This window comes from Antechinus flavipes, chromosome 6 (assembly GCF_016432865.1).
Source record: "Antechinus flavipes isolate AdamAnt ecotype Samford, QLD, Australia chromosome 6, AdamAnt_v2, whole genome shotgun sequence".
In the NCBI taxonomy this organism is placed as follows: Eukaryota; Metazoa; Chordata; class Mammalia; order Dasyuromorphia; family Dasyuridae; genus Antechinus; species Antechinus flavipes.
The window spans coordinates 145606503-145624441 of record NC_067403.1 but is presented as its reverse complement, the minus strand read 5'-3'; the positions used below and the strand labels follow the sequence as shown (position 1 = coordinate 145624441).

The window sequence follows — 17939 nt, the reverse complement described above, 5'->3', positions numbered from 1 at the left end:
GAGATTTTAAAGAAAATCAGGTAGAAATGAGAAGGAAGCACATTCTAGTACTGGCAACTGTCTGTACAAAAGCATAGAGATTGGAAGTAGAATTTCAGGTAAGTGAACAGCAAACAAGCTAGTTTCTCTGGAGCAAAGACTGTATGAAGGAGAATGATGGTCAAAAAGCTCTAAAAACCAAACAGAAGAGTTTATGGTAAATCCTGGTGTGATATATCAATAAATTTTCACATTGGCATTCAAACTCTTTAGAGCCCATCAAGTCCCAAGACAGCTTTGTTGTCATTCAGGAAAAAAATTAACCCAATTTACATGGGAAGAAAAGTTAAATGATTGCCCCCATAAAGGTAGCTATTGGAGTGTTGTCTCCCTACTTGAATATGAGCTTCTTGAGGCAAGGGACCATTTTTTGCCTTTCTTTGTTTTTTTAGCTGTTCATAAAATTGCTTGCACATGGTTAGCATTTAGTATTTATCTTTGTGGACTAACTTAGCTGACTGAATACACATAGTAAGCATGGCTAAAATGACGGTTTCTTTACATATGTTGCATGTATCACCTCTCTGTCAGAAAATGGGTCAAATGCTTCATCATAGTTCTCTGGAGATACTGTTGACCACAAACATTCATCAGAGTTCTTTCAAAATTGTTCTTTTTTACAATGTTGCCATCTTTGTATAATTTGTTCTCCTGGTATTGTGCATTTCATTCTGAATCAGTTCATGCAATCTAGGATTCTCTCAATAATTTTCTCTTTCATGATTTCTTATGACACAATAATATTATATTACATTTATATAACATAATTTGACAATTCCATTATTCCACCCTTTGGGATCAGATAAGTTTGTTTGTTTTGTTTGCAATTGTTTCCACCCTGATTTTATCCTTTCTCTCAATCCCTTCCTTCTATTTATCACCTGTAGAGAACTGAAACTCCAAAAAAGTGTGCTTGAGTTAGATAACTGAGCACTTAAAGCTAATTATCTATTCAATGTGAGACAATGACTCTATTAGCATATGTTTGGATAAATGACTCTTCTCACTGTTGGTGTTTGCTGAATGTTTGGTGTTAAGATATCATAGGCAAGGATTGGAGGACTGAGGGACAGAGGCCAGAGTCACTTTGCACCAGGATGAGGAGGAGAAAGTCTGGTGACTCTGGACTTGAGAATCCAGGATACATCTTTGACAAGCCTTGTGGCACTTTGCCTGCCTCCTTCACTTCTCCCCTTAAAGACCAAGGACATGAAGATTGAAAGACTCCATAACTAGTTGTCATTGATAATTGAGGGAAAACAGAGAGGTGACAAATAAGAGAAGGAGGTAAGGGGTTAGTTTGCTTGAAATAGAAGAATCTCAGATAAGATTTGTTCAAGAAGGGAATGGAGGCAGATTCAGCTTAGCACATAAAGCAGACATCAGAAATAAGTTTGTACCACTTAGAAAGCAAAGGTTAGAACCTTACATGAGCAAAATGGCAAAATAATCCAAAAAATCTCTCAGTTCTTAGCCAAGTTTCTGTGTTTGCAATTCAAAATCTGCTTTTGGTAAAAATTCAGAAAAACATTATTATTCAAGAACTTAATGATATTTTTAGTATTTTAAAGACTATTAGTAAAAAGTGAAATTGTCAGTTTTTCTTTGCATGGTAATTCTATTACTTATTATTAATAGAAGTTTAAATTTCTATAGCCCTTCAAGGTTGGCAAAGTGCATTATATATCTAATTTCATCTTATTAGCCTTGTGACACATATGCTATTATTGATCCCATTTTACAAATAAGGAAACTGAGGCTGAGAGGTTAATTGCTTGCCCAGGATCACCAGATAGGAAACGACTCAGGCAAAAGTCAAACTAAGATCTTCCAAACTCCATGTCCAAAGCTCAGCTATATTACATTGTCTCCAAGATCAGCTCTGTCCATTCCATTACCTCACTGCTCAAAGGAGGGGAGTTAAAGCATTTGAGTGACCATGTGAGAACTTCGTACTTTTTTATATAGTTAAATCTATATTTTAGAAATATATCTTTGCAATTTTTAGATGAAAAAATTGAAACCATTTCTAGTCATATGAAAAGGTGCTTCAAATCACTATTGATCAGAGAAATGCAAATTAAGACAACTCTGAGATACCACTACATACCTCTCAGATTGGCTAAGATGACAGGAAAAGATAATGATGAATGTTGGAGGGGATGTGGGAAAACTGAGACACTAATACATTGTTGGTAGAATTGTGAACGGATCCAACCACTCTGGAGAGCAATTTGAAACTATGCTCAAAAAGTTATGAAATTGTGCATACCCTTTGACCCAGCAGTGCTACCGCTGGGCTTATATCCCAAAGAGATCTTAAAGGAGGGAAAGGGACCCACATGTGCAAAAATGTTTGTGGCAGCCCTTTTTGTGGTGACTAGAAACTGGAAACTGAATGGATGTCCATCAATTGGAGAATAGCTGAATAAATTGTGGTATATGAATATTATGGAATATTATTGTTCTATAAGAAGTGACCAGCACAATGATTTCAGAGAGGCCTGGAGAGATTTATATGAACTGATGCTAAGTGAAATGAGCAGAACCAGGAGATCATTATGCAAGGCAACAGCACAACTATACAACGATCAATTCTGATGAATATGTCTCTCTACAACAATGAGATGATTCAAACCAATTCCAATTGTTCAATAATGAAGAGAGCCATCTACACTCAGAGAGAGGACCATGGGAAATGAGTGTGGATCACAACATAGCCTTTTCACTCTTTCGGTTATTGTTTGCTTGCATTTTTTGTTTTCCTTCTCTGATTTTTTTCTTTCTTTCTAGATCTGATTTTTCTTATGCAGCAAGATAACTGTATAAGTATGTATTCATATATTAGATTTAACATATATTTTAACATAGTTAACATGTATTGGACTACCTGCTCTCTAGGGGAGGGAGTAAGGGGAAGGAGGGGAAATTTTGGAACAGAAGGTTTTGCAAGGGTCAATGTTGAAAAATTATGTTTTGTAAATAAAAAGCTAGAATAATAATAATAATAAAATGTGTCTCTGGCAGTTGCATAGAGGATAGATTTGAGAAGGGAAAATCTGGAAGCAAGGAGAATTAGGAAAATGTAATCATTTCAGAAAATTAATTACTTTGTGGATATGGTAAATTTAAGATGCCTATGGAACAAAATTATGTATATCCAAATAGGTAGTTGGTGATTGGGTACTGTCGCTCAGGGGAAAGATTCAGGCTGGATTTGTAGATCTGAAAATTATTTGCATAGAGATGGTCATTGAACCTATGGGAGCTGATGAACTCTGTGAAATAGTTGAAGTCTTCTGCTTAACAAGAGAAGGCAAGAATAATGAAGATGTCTTAAGAAAGATCAGTAGAGGTTTGGAAAAGATAGTAAGGGATGTGGAACTATCCATGTGAAATTATCCAATCTGCAAAACAAACCAACCAACCACTGAAGCAGAGCTCTAAGCCAATAGCACTTTATTAAAAGATCCACAGTCCCCTCTAATGAAGTGAACCTCAAATTTTCCTCACAATATAAGATGTCCTTGATTCTTAGGATGTTGTTTTTTTTTTTTTTAAATAGAGTTTGACGTTCAAATATGTAAAAAAATATGTAAAAAACCAATGTCTCATTGGTTGCTAAATCTTGCTCTTGAGGGCTAAAAATGACATACCAGGAGAGGAATTATGGGTTGACTAAAGCATGAGACTTCCCTGCTGACTAAGTGGTCATAGGATGGTCATCTGCTCATGTTGGGCAAGAAAGTATGATCTGAAGTACAAATATAAGTTGTGGAACCTTCCACAGAATCAAGGCATCCCAGCCACACTGGTTTGGACTTGAAATTTGAACAAAAGAGGATAGAGAGATCTTTGTCAGCATTCTGGTGGTTGAACAAGTGAATTTCATAACTGGTAAACAAGTGGTGAACATAGGATTAAAGTTTAAGGACTATTATGATAATATATTTTATTTAATTATCTCTATATGATTTATGTAAAATATCAAACTGATTAATGTTGATTGGAGCAGAGGTCCAAATAAATCATTTTTCATAGGGGAATAGCATGAGAAAAAAATAAGAAATTTGACTGTAATAATGGGGACCTAATGAGAATAGAATTTCATAATAGAAATTCATAAACTTCATAATAGAAATTTGAACCCCCCAACAGAACTATGTGATTTCCCTCATTTAAAGTTAACAACATTTGACTAAAAATAGATATTGTAAATAATGGGAATGCACAAGGGCTTGTTTTTGAAGAGTTATGAGCAAGGCATAGGATGAAAATCTAAGGGTCTCAAGGGTGGAGGATAGTTGAAGTATTTAATTATAAAATCAACATTTTGATAAAAATGAGAATTGAAATCTAAGCAGAGCAGATGAAAATTATAATAAAGATGGAGAATAAGTTAGAGATGCAAATGGGTGGGGGGGGGGAATCTTTTCTTTCCTAAGTCTGCTAAGTCTTCTAACTTAATTCTGCTCCTTAACTTGCCTTACTATTACTTAACCTCCCCCATACATGGATCCCTCCTTTATCTTTTCTCTCCCCATCCCTTACATTCCCCGCTGGCTTTCCCTTTCACTTTATCTCTTTATAGATTTTGAAGGCTGCTATACTTTTCATGATATATATGTAATGTTGCCTATGTAACTTATTCCTGATGTGAATAGGTTTTCAGAACTATGAGCCATTATCCCCCCTCTAATGCCTCTGTGTCTATTCTTCCTCTGCGTCTCATTTATTTAAATCGTTCTTTTAAGCTACCCAATTTCTGATGTCAATTGTAAATGCATGATATACATTTCTATGTAGAAAACATAAACAATTTGTCCACATTAAATTCCTTAAAATTAATCTTGGATATTGATTCATATATTAAATTTTGTACTGAATTCTGGTTTGGTTAATAGAAAGTCCTGAAAATCTGCAAATTCACTAAATGTCCATTTTTTCACTGAATATTATAGATAATTTTGCTAGATATGATATTTTTGGCCTTAGACCTAGTTTTTTAAATTGCCAGTATATATGATTCCAAGACCTGTGGTCTTTTATTGCAGCTGCTGACAAGTCCTGTACAATTCCAATTATAGCTCCAGCATATTTGAATTAATTTTTTCGTTTCTTGCAAAATGTTCTCTTTGATCTGGGGATTTTGAAATTTGGCTGTAATATTCATATGTGTTTTCCACAAAGGATCTTTTTGAGGTGGTGATTGGTGGATTTTTTTCTTTTTCTACTTTTCCCTCATGATTTTTCACTCCAGAACATCTTCTTGGATAATTTTCTGCATTATTGGGTGTAGAGGGCCAGAACTCTGAAAATGTATACTTTAATCAAGGACAGCAGGGTGCTTATAGGTAACACCTACTCAGTATGGGATAATGGTTCTCTAAACATATACTTAATGTGATATGGTGATGTAATGGTTGCACATGCTCAGTTGCTGTTGTGATGTAATTGTACTGAAGTATTTAAGGGCTGGGAATACTGCGAAGAAGTCTCTCAGCCACAGATACAGAAGCCTCTCTCAGCCACAAACACAGACACAAAGATTCCAGACTTTATCTTTGAGTATCCATTCTCGTAAGTCTCCTGCTTCCTTCATTCCTCCACTAAAACTAATGACTCAGATTGATCCCAAGGTCTTCCAGAGAGCTAATTCGAACTTTACAAGTGGATCTAGTTTTTTTTGTTGTTGTTTTTGGGGGGTTTTTTTGGTCACAGCTTTCGGGAAGTCCAATTATTCCTATATTTTCTCTTCTTGATCAGTTCTCCATATATGTTGTTTTTCTTACGATATGTTTCACATTCTGTTTTATTTTTTCATTCTTTATATTCTGTTTGTTATTTCTTGGTCTCTTATAGCTTTACTGACTTCCCCTTTCCCAATTTTAATTTTCTTTTTTTTTTTTTTTACTTTCATGACATCACTTTATTATATATATCATAATCAGAAATGTTCAACTTCAGCAGTAATTTATACAAAATGTATTGTTACAGAGTTATAAATGTCATTAAACAGCAGACTTATGTATCAGTGTCATGCAAGTTGAACCTTGAATTTTTTTTTTAATTTTATTTTATTTAATAATAACTTTGTATTGACAGAATCCATGCCAGGATAATTTTTACACGACATTATCCCTTGCAATCACTTATGTTTCGTTTTTTCCCCTCCCTCCCTTCTCCCCCCCCCCCAGGATGGCAAGCAGTCCTATATATGTTAAATATGTTGCAGTATATCCTAGATACAATACATATTTGCAGAACCGAACAGTTCTCTTGTTGCACAGGGAGAATTGGATTCAGAAGGTAAAAATAACTCGGGAAGAAAATCAAAAATGCAAATAGTTCACATTCATTTCCCAGCCCAATTTTAATTTTCAAAGAATTATTTTTATCTTTAGGATTCTGTATCTATCTCCTTTTTTAGTGAGATAACGTCTTTTTCATAATCTTGTTTTTCTTGGATGGTTTTTATTTTATTGTTTTTATTTATTTTTTTTTTAGTATTTTTCCTCAATATCTCTCATTTGATTTTTAAATTCTCTTTTGAGTTCTTCTATAAATTCTCTTTGGGTAGGTTTGTTGTTCCCCTTTGGGGTAGAAGCAGCTCTTTTTACTTCAGTGTCCTCCTCTGAAGATATACTTGGGTCTTCCCTATTCCCATAGTAAGTTTCTATGGTGGGGTTCTTTCTTGTTTGCTAGTTCATTTTTAAAAATGAGAATTATTAGTATAAGCACCTCTAATTTTGTGTGTGTGTGTGTGTGTGTGTGTGTGTGTGTGTGTGTGTCTGTGTATGTATAGGGAGATACTGCTCAGCTTTCACTTCAGCTCTCTCCCCCCATTTGGAATTCAAACCAAAAGCTCTACTCTCCTGCAAATGCCTACAAACAGCAGCATCCCTTTCTCACTGCTTCTACACTCATTAGGTGTGCTAGTTTCTTCTTGACCAGGACTACTTTTCTGCAGCACACTGGGCCTGGCATTCCTAGTCAGTCAAGGTTTCCTCAATCTTCCCTAACTCAGACTCCAACTCCACCGGCAGTCTGGGAGGTGAAAGTGTCTGTGTTTTCTTCTGAGGTTTTAGCCCCAGGGCTCCCACTTGGTGTTTCTGTGGGGCTAGACCAGAAATATTTGCATTTCACAGGAGTTAATTCTGGCTTGAGGTCTTTCTTTGGATCTTCCTGAGTTGTATCAGGAAGACCCTTGTTCTGTCCCAAGTCTTCTTGATTTTTCACCAATCTATGTTCACCCTGAGGCAAAAATTTTCTCTGTTTTCAGAGGAAATTTGGAGAGCTTGAAATTTACCAACCTTTTCTGTCATCTTTCCAAAATCCTCCCTTCTCCTCATATTCCATATAATAGCTCACCTCTTTTCCAAACTTCCTTATTTCTTTTAAGGGTACCATCATTCTTTCTATTATCCATGTTTGTAATCTTTGATGTTATCCATAAGTCCTCTCACTGTACATGTCCAAGCAGCTATAAAACCTTGATTTAACCCCCACAAAATCTTTAGAAAGTTTCAAAGGCAACTATTTAAAGCACTTCACTTCCTACATGCTACATTCCTGCTAAAGTAGCCCTTTCTCCTTCACATATAGCACTCCTTATCCAATTGTGGTGCTTTTGCATTTCTTTATGACTAGAATATCCTCTTTCCCTACTTCTGCTTCTTAGATGTATTATTTCTTCAAGATTCATCTCAAACACTATCTTCTACATGTATCAAGAACATCAATCATACCTGAAAAAAAAATATAGCCTTTTCTGAAAGAGAACTTTAAGTAGTACATATTTCTTAGTATTTCACATCATTTTTCCTCCAAAGAAGAAATGATTAACAATTATGAAAAAGAAAAATATAAATCAATGAGATACATATTAGCATCTGAAAGATTTAACTAAAACAGTCCTCTGAAGAATAATTACATCTCTCAAAACATACATTAATGCAATAGAGGAGATGTTAAATGAACTAAACATGTAACTTAAAAAATCATAGAGAACAAAACCAAAATAAACACAAAAGAAAAAATTTGGAAATTATGGGGAAAACATATAAAATGCAAAGCAAAAAATACAATAGAATTTATAAGTAAAACTAAGAGCCATTCTTTGAAACAATGAACAAAATTAATAAAGTTCTAGGTCTAATTTTTATAAAAAGAATAAAGTCAGTCTAAAGCAATTTTAAATTTAAAATGAATGTAAAAAAACCAAAAATTTAAAATTCATTCTTCAGAGTAATAATAAAGGCAACACATCCAAAAGATAAACACTTAAATGAATACTTACTACTAACATTCTGAATGATAAATTCATTAAATTCCAAAGTCCAAAAAATTAACTAGAATATGAATATAAGATAATTTGCTTCTTAGTTTTAGATTGGTTTTTAGTGATATTGTGACATAAAATGAGTTTCCCTTAGCAAAGCTCCTCGTCCAGTCATGTTGGTATGAAAGAGACTCATTTTACCATTCACAATTTCTTTCTTTTTTAACAATTTTAAAATTATATATGTGCATTCATTTTTTCATATTTCTACATGAATCATGTTGAAAGAGAAAAATCAGAACAAAAAAGGGAAAAATGAGAATAAAAAGAAGAAAAGTGAAAATAGTATGCTTTGATCTGCCTTGGATTACTGAATTACTGACAAGAGTCAAGTCTATCACAGTCGATTATCACACACTCTTTCTGTTGCTGTGCATATTGTTTTCCTGGCTCTGCTTGCTTCACTCAGAATCAGTTCATTTAAAACTTTCCAGGCTTTTCTAAAATCAGCCTGTTGGTTTATGTTTGTAGAATATTTATGGAATACTAATATTCCACTACTTTCATATACCGTAACTTATTCAGCCATTCCCCAATTGATCAGTTTGCAATTTCAGATCAAATGAGATTGGTTTGATCTCATTTGCAATTCTTTGCCACCACAAAAAAAGCTACTACAAACATTTCTGTACATATGTGTTCTTTTCCCTCTTTTATGATTTCTTTAGTATACAGAGCCAGTAGTGGCACTGTTGCATCAAAGGGAATGCACAGTTTGATAGTCGTTTGGCCATAGTTCCAAATTGCTCTCCAGAATGGTTGGATCAGTTCACAACTCCACCAACAATGCATTAGTGTCCCAGTTTTCCTACATTTTCTCCAACATTTATCATTATCTTTTCCTGTCATCTTAGTCAATCTAATAGGTGTGAAGTGGTACTTCAGAGTTGTTTTAATTTGAATTTTCTCTAATCAATCCATTCACCATTTCTTTAGGATCATTCGAATCTTTATCACTAAATCAGATTCCTCATGATTCTTACCTTTATCACTATTCTCTTGCCCTTCAAAAATGACTCTCCACAAAACATAATTGATTTTGCAACTAAGATTCTCTCAACTCATTCAAGCAACAAAATTTACAAATACAAAAGTTGGTAGCTTTCCACCAACTACTTTAATGTTTAGACAACGATTCATTACATTGCCAAAACTCAAGAAGAATTTTGACAATATAGTGTTTACTTTTCATCATTGTCATATGACAAATTGCCACCAAAGAGTTGGTTACTATTTAGATAACATCATTATATGATTATTTTCATCCTGGATTTGGTTTCTGCATGAGAAACTAAGTTATTTTCTTGGATGCTATTCAAGCATATAAGATTAACTTTCAACTTTAAATTTCAACTTTTGCTTTGGTGGTTCTTGTGGTAAACATATTTTATAGAAAATGTTGTTCTCAAGATCTTCTTGGTTCTTCTCCATGTGAGGTTTCAATTCCTTAGTTTTTGTGGTTTGTTTCTGTTGTTTTTAATTCTGGCTTAGATTCAAGTTCATGTGAAGTTTCTTCCAAAAACCTCTCTTATTAGCACAGATTCAGAAAATAGTTACAATTCTTCTGGTCCTTTTACTTCCTCTTCTGAGTCTGACAAAACACTTTATGCTCATAAGGGCATGTATATATAAATTTAAATTTATATGTAAACTTATACAAACTTAATGTTTATATATAAACAAATATGAACTTAAAATTTATAAACATATCCTTCAGGAACAAAGGAAAAATCATTAAAACCATGATTTAGACAACCCTTTCATCACTCAAAGTTGCATGAATGGTCACATGCTAAGCCTGGTATTTTAATTTACTGAATTTCAAATAACTTAGAGTACATATAATTTTAGTCCTCTATTAATTCCCATAAGCATCTACTTTATTATGAACATAAAATGGAAACCCATTTTGACAGAAAACCCATGCAAATATCCTGGGGCTTTATTCAACAAGATATAACATTGCTTCAAAAATCTCTTTCTACCAACAAGGGATTTAACTTTCCCAAACCATTTTTTGGGGGATGCACAATGTCAAATGCTGCTTTTTTTGTTGTAGGTTTGCTGCAAAAAAAAGCTAAACTTTTATAATTGAAGATCAAGCTCAGCAAGTAGGCTCTCTCATTTCAGGTTGCAATTAGAGCTGATTGATTTTTCAAAATTATTTATTCCATTATCTTCTCTGGTTTCTCTTGACAACAGAGTAATCTTAGTTTAATTCAAATGGCATTCCTTTATAACTGAAGTTGTTTCCCATTATCTTAAAAATGTGTTGTTTACTATTGAAATTGTGAAATGTAAATGCTACCTACTTTAACAAACAAACAAAACAAAAATTTTTCTCAGGGAATTCTGCTTTGTTTGTTTGTTTTTTAATTATGAGTTTTTTATATCATTTACCATCATTTGGTATTCAAATTTTTATGCATCATGCTATTTGAGAATTCCATGATTTAAATTATTACGTTAATTCTGTCTAGCCAGGCATGCTGCTAATTCACAAAGACAGTGTAGCCCAAGGCCTTAGTGTCCAACATAATAACTTGTTCATATTTTAAAGTCACATGAAAAATAGTCTGTCACAAAGCATTATAGAAATGCAATTGAAAATAATTTTAATAACAAAAAAGGAGAATGACAAATGTTGGATAAGTTATAGAAAAATAGATTCTAGTTTTGTTGAACTGTGAGTTGACCTAGCCATTCCTGAAAACAATTTGAGATTGTGCCCATGAAATTACCAAGCGCTGCCATATCCTTTGACCATTAATATATTCCAAAAGAACTCAAAGAAAGAAGCAAGGATTTATATGTACAAAACATTTTTATAGCAGCTTTATATTATATTTATAGCGATTTTAATAGTCAAAAATTGGAAATTAATAGAGGAGAAATCAATGGAAATTAATGGACCTATTGGAGAATGGCTAAATAAATTATGTATATGAATGTATTGTAATATCTTTATGCCTTAAGAAATTATATAAAAGTAGAGATTTGAAGCTCTGGGATCTTACTGTATGTATATCCATACTGCTGGCATCATTGCTATTATTAATTGCTATCAATCATGAGTAATAAAATGTCTGATTTGTGATCCTTTCAGTACTTGTTTTCCTTCTTGATATCTCACTCACACTCTCTTCACAACAGAAACTATGATTTAGGAAATGTTTTCTAGAACAAGAAGATGAAACTAATCCAAAAGAAACAAAATATCTGTTCCCATGGCTATTATTAATTGCTCTCAATCAGGATATTCTCAGCATCAGGGGAAACATTTACCTCTGCTCTGTAACCAGTATTAAGGCTGGGTAGTATAGCTGCCCAGCCTACTGAAGTACTCCTAAGCAGTACATCCCTACTGCTTAACCAACACAACAGCCATTTGCCATGAGTGCCGAGCAAACAGCAAGTGCTGATTTTTTTAATCTTTTGAATACATTGAATATCAAATCAATGAGCTTTAAAGCAGACAAATGCTGAGGTATAGTCTTTTCGGTGCTTTTCAGAGATGAGGACCAAGGTCAATTTTGCTTTCATTTGATAGAATACTTCTTTATTAGGCCCTATCAAGGACAGTAAACAGTTCTATAATGTCATCAGTGGGGAGTGTGAAAGTTTGCAAGACTTCTTTGTGCCCCATGTTCCCCATATCAAATAGATGATATTGTATTGGTCACCTAACAGTGGAATAGGATGTACAGTGAACAAAGCTTGCTCTCCTAAAAACTTTGAAAGAGGTTGACTAGGTTACTAATCTTAATAAACTCTAAAAATTAGAGCAAGAAAATTAAGTTCCTAGAAAGTCACTGCTCTGGAGTTTAGCTTGACATACATCTGATAGTACAGGACAAATTGGAAAACAGAATCAAGAACTGATAAGCTTATATGGATATTGATACCCTCACTTTCATCATTTGCACAAAACTTTGGTGACTCAGCAGTTGGCATTCTTTTTCTAGGGACATGAATAGCAAAAAGTCCTTGAAAAAGGCTAAGATGCAGCTAAACAAGTCCTGCCAATAAGACCTTTTTATGCCCAGGTCTACATAGAATCACAAATATCAGTTACTAGTAATCTAGCTGATTGAAAACTATAGAAAAAAAGATTCCAAAGTATACAAAGACACCAAAAATTCTAGATTGGAACTAAAGTGGAGGCCATGTAAAACTATACATTTTTAAAAAGTAGTTTCTAGGTTTTGTAAGGGTCAATATTGAAAAAAAATTACCCATGCATATATTTTGTAAATAAAAAGCTATAATAAAAAAAGAAAAAGATGCAATTAAAAAAGACATACCCCATTTTGGGGGGGGGAATTGATAATAGAGAATTTAGGAGTTCTAAGTAAAAATATGGCAATGTTCTTCAACCTAAATGTTTCTGTTTTAACTCAGTCTTATAGAGATTTTGAAATCATTATTTCTCTAGAATTAAAAACATATAAAGGAGAAATCTGCAACAAAAAAAAAAAAAGAAAAAAAAGAAAAGTAGCTTCTAACTTGCTATTGGACTTTAGTTGAAATTAGAGAGTGCCTATGGCGTTATAAACAGATATATGTATCTGAATAACTCTAAATCCCATAGGAAAAAGTGAGCAGAAGTCTTTTTTATCAAGTGATAGTGATATTTTCCCTCCTCACTAGGCCCAGCCATGACCATGATATTTGGAACTTTCATGATTAAAATTAGGTGGGAAGGTTTAGTATTCAGAAGGAAATAAGTAGGTGCCCACAAATATAGCTGCAGGTATAGGAAACATGATGGGGATTGCAAAAGAAGGAAAGACAATTTATTGCCCCTCTAAATAGTAGGGTATGAACACATGCTACAGCAAGACAGGGAGGGAGTATGAATTTAACATATCCAATATATTTTTGTTGATAATAGCCACAGTCATATATAGTATCACCATAACATCTACCTATTTGATTCCAATTACCCATGTTCTACTACTATGTATTCTACCATCAGAAGGTCAATAAAAACTTTATAGCATCCTACAAAAGGATATAATGAGATACCAGAATGGTTAATCTGACATCCTCTAGATGTGCCATATGATCTGTGAGAAACAAGCTGAGTGATTTGTATCTTTTTGAAAGCTTATATTCCTCCTTATACCTTACTCATGATCTCTTCACAGTGGGAATACCAGGAAGAAAAGATTAGTTTTAAAATGCTTATTAATTAAAAATAAACTTTTAAAAAACTTCTTACTCATATTTACCATTTACTTATTGGGGAATGGCTCTTATTCTTATAAATTGGAGTCATTTCTTTATATATAATATATAATATAAAATTTTTATTTGATAAACTTGCTGCAAAGATTTTCTCCCATTTACCTTATCATTTTTACTGTTAGATTTGTTTGTGTAAAATATTTTAAATTTTTTGTAATCAAAACTGTCCATTTTATCTTATATGATCTCTATTATTTGTCCCTTACTTATATATCTGAAAGTTATTTTCTTCCTTCTGATGTGAATATGATGTGACATTTTATATTTAGATCAGGGATTAAATAAAGAGAGGATTTGGGGTGGAGAGATATGAAAGGATATGTTGATTTTAACAAAGTTTCTTAAACCGTGACTTTAAATAACCCTATAACTTAATGTGGGAGTTCAAATTATGATTGAATATCAGTAAATGTTTGACATATCTATTTTACATATCTATATCCAAAGGTTGAATAAAAATTTCTCAGACTAAAAGAATTCTCAAGTGGAAAAAGTTTAAGATGGGACACTTAGTCCTAGATGACCAGTAAGCATCTGGACATTTGAGACTAGAGGTCATCAGGAAAGTTGGGACTGAATAAGTAGATCTGAGATTCATTAATACAGATGATAAATAGGAACTTATTAAAACCACCCAAGAAGATAGTATAGTGTAAGAAGAGAAGTACAGGAATAAACATGCAAGATGTACTTCATATAGAAAATCTCTAATATTGTCACCTGATAATGTGGATGACTATTTCTTCAGATTTACCTGTAACATCATTTCATCTAATATTTGACCTAAATGGTCAGATTCTCTATTAACTGTTTGCTCTGTTTGCTCTGATACCATATCTAGTAAATGGTTCAAGCTAGATGCTAAGAAGTAATGCTATACATTTTCATATCTGCCTAGGTATCTTTGGCACATTACCAAAATTTTCCTTAGCTATCTTTCTCTCAAAATTTCCATCTTGGAAGATTCTGTCAGGAAATTCATAATTTAAAAAAGTGTTTTGTTTTGTTTTGTTTTGTTTTTTTAGCATCACTTTATCAAGAGTAAGTACTTCTGGGTTAGGTATGTTTGTATATAACTGGTGGAACGATGTATCACCCCTCAAATAAGACCTGTTTTTACTAGCTTTTCCAAGAAACTCAATATAGATAAGTTCCAAAGACCTGATGCCACTTAGATTTTCCAAATATGTAGAAAAAGTTGATGATATTTTCTTTGGCACAAATTTCCCACTTCTTGGTAAAATTTTGAATGAGCAAAATTTTTTTCTTGCCAAATTTAATGTCCCAAATTGATCCATATGCCAAAAGTGATTATGGCATTTATGACTGTTGAGTGGTAGCACTAGTTGCTTCCTGGTTCTATATGTGGGATCAGTTATTACAGAGCATTACCTGGCTCCAATTTCTGCCATTGTCTCCACAATCCGGGGTCATCTTCTGACTGGAGTTTAAGATGGTTAGGATTACTACCTTGCTTTTTGGGTTATCATTTCTCTTAGTCCTTCACCAGGTATCTATTTTTGTGTGTGGTAGAGCATCTCCTTTGGGTGTCTGTCCCAGATAGCTTTGTTATTTAGAGTACATCTCACTTAAACTTACAAGTACTTGTCTCACTTAAGACATTGATGGTAGTGGTTTCTGTTTCAGTACTGCTAAAATGATACTGGATACTGAATAATTTATCAAGGCTTAGTTCCTGCAGACCAATGTTACCTGCATTCTTAGGATTCACTACTCTTTCTGTCAGGCTTGACAACAGTTGTTCCTCTCCTGTAGAGGAAATCAACAAGTTTTTTTCTCATTTATGTTGCATTAGACACAGCATTAGCATATGCTTCATCTCCTACCTACTCTTCTTCAACTATCTTCGTTAAAATTTAAACCATTTGTACTAGGTGAATCTGGCTATGTACCAATGAAGTCAATCATTTTCACTGATACTCTCCCTCTTGAATTCTCTCAGATTCATTGTTTTCTCTGATTAAATGTCCTTCTACAGCCTTAGATCCACTGTTTGACCCAGTTTTCCCAAGGCTTTTCTCACCAGGACATACAGTTCATGTCCCGAGAGAATACCAATTTTGTGTCTATGATATCTACCACCTTCTCACACAGAAATATAGCAATATTTCCTACTTTAATATTTAGAATGACTCCTAATTTTGTGACTTTTCTTCCTCAGAAGTGAGTTGATATCTTGTTTTGGTCATTTTTCAATCATGTCTGACTCTTAGTGACACCTTTTAATGTTTCCTTGGCAAAGGTACTGGAGTTTGCCATTTCCTTTTCCAGTTCATTTTTCAGTTGAGAAAACTAAGGCAAATAGGGTTAAGTGACTTGCCCAGGGTCACATAACTAGTAAGTATCTAAGATTAGATTTGAACTCAGGTCTTTCTGACTGTAGGCTCCAGATTATATTTATTGCACCACCAAGCTGTCTTGGGTTGTTATACTACTTAAAGTATTTCCTCTACTGTCAAATGTGCTCAACTTTCTTTGGCAGGACTAGAAAAATCTTCCTGAGTTGTTTCAGCTGCCTCAGTGTAGGTGGTGGTACATTCTTACAAGTATTTCATATTTCTTTTAGACTTCAGTTGTAAACTTGCAACAATACAATTCAATTGCCTGTGTTATCTAGCTGCCCCAGTGAATAGAGCAGCAGCCCTGGAGTCAGGAGGATCTGAGTTCAAATATGGCCTCAGATACTTAACACATTTCCTAGCTGTGTAAATCTAGGCAAATCACTTAGCCCCAGTTGCTGAGAAAGAGAGAGAGAGAGAGAGAGAGAGAGAGAGATGGTTTCTTCCAAGAGAGAGAGATGGTTTCTTCCAGGAGACTGGTATCTCTGATTGGAGGGCTGCTGAGCCATGCCCACCTTTGGTGTCCACTTGATTTACCCAACTCTTACTTATGACTCCAAGAAGCTATAGAATGCACAGTGGTCACACTCCATTAAATTGTTTTGACAGATAGGATAAACCAAGTAGAGAGTAACTTGAAGGGCCTCAAACCCATTGATGAGTTAGAAAGGTAACAACCCCAAGCATGTGAAGCCTTCCCCTGACAGAAAGCACAAAAGAGGACTATTTGTTCCAATAATTGTAAAAGTGTCTAAAATTATAGGTTCCTGATGCTAAGTGAAATGAGCAGAACCAGAAGATCATTATATACCTCAACAATGATACTGTTTGAGGATGTATTCTGATGGAAGTGGATCTCTTCGATAAAGAGATCTAACTCAGTTTCAATTGATCAAGGATGGACAGAAGCAGCTACACCCAAAGAAAGAACACTGGGAAATGAATGTGAACTATATGCATTTTTGTTTTTCTTCCCGGGTTATTTATACCTTCTGAATCCAATTCTCCCTGTGCAACAAGAAAACTGTTCGGTTCTGCACATGTATATTGTATCCAGGATATACTGTAACCTATTCAACATGTAAAGAATTGCTTGCCATCTGGGGGAAGGGGTGGAGGGAGGGAGGGGAAAAATTGGAACAGAAGTGAATGCAAGGGATAATGCTGCAAAAAATTACCCTGGCATGGATTCTATCAATAAAAAGTTATTTAAAAAAAAAAATAAAATTATAGGTTCCAATGGAACACTTAGAGTTTGATTAAATATCAAAGATCTTAGAGATTGGTCAGGTTTTGAAGATGCCAAGGTCATCCACTGCATCTTGAGCATCTTGCTTTTGAAAATGGTTTCATTTTGAAGGTGGCCTAGCTGCATCAGACCTAAAACTATATTATAAAGCAATGGTCATCAAAAGCACTTGGTACTGGTGAAGAAATAAAGTAGTGTATCAATGGAATAGGTTAACTTCACAGGACAAAATAGTAACTATTGTAATCTGATATTTAATAAATCCAAAGACCTCAGCTTTTGGTATAAGAACTCACTATTTGACAAAAATTTCTGGGAAAATTGGAAATTAAAATGGTAGAAAGTTGGCATTGATCCATACCAAGATAAGGTCAAAATGGGTTCATGATTTAGACATAAAAAGTGATACTATAAGCAAATTAAAAGAACAAAGGATAGTCTACCTTTCATATCTATAGAGAAGCAAGGAATTTGTAGCCAAAGAACTGGAGCACATTACAGAATGCAAAATGGATAATTTTGACTTGATTTGATTATATTAAATTTTTAAAAGTTTCTGTACAAACAAAAACAATGAAGACAAGATTAGAAGGGAATCAGAAAACTGGGGAGAAATTTTACAGCCAAGGGTTCTGATAAAGGCATCATTTCTAAAATATATAGAGAATTTATAAGAATGCAAGCCATTCTCCAACTGATA

The 17939-nt window shown here is 33.9% G+C and overlaps 1 long non-coding RNA gene across 1 annotated transcript in view; it reads left to right on the top strand.

Annotated features, from left to right (window-relative positions):
• Window positions 1-3501: 3501 nt before the first annotated feature.
• LOC127540366 (uncharacterized) overlaps window positions 3502-17939 on the top strand; it is a 36294-nt gene continuing 21856 nt past the window's right edge. The window contains exon 1 of the long non-coding RNA XR_007948124.1: window positions 3502-5619. This is a non-coding gene — a long non-coding RNA (uncharacterized LOC127540366). The remainder of the gene's footprint in view (window positions 5620-17939) is intronic.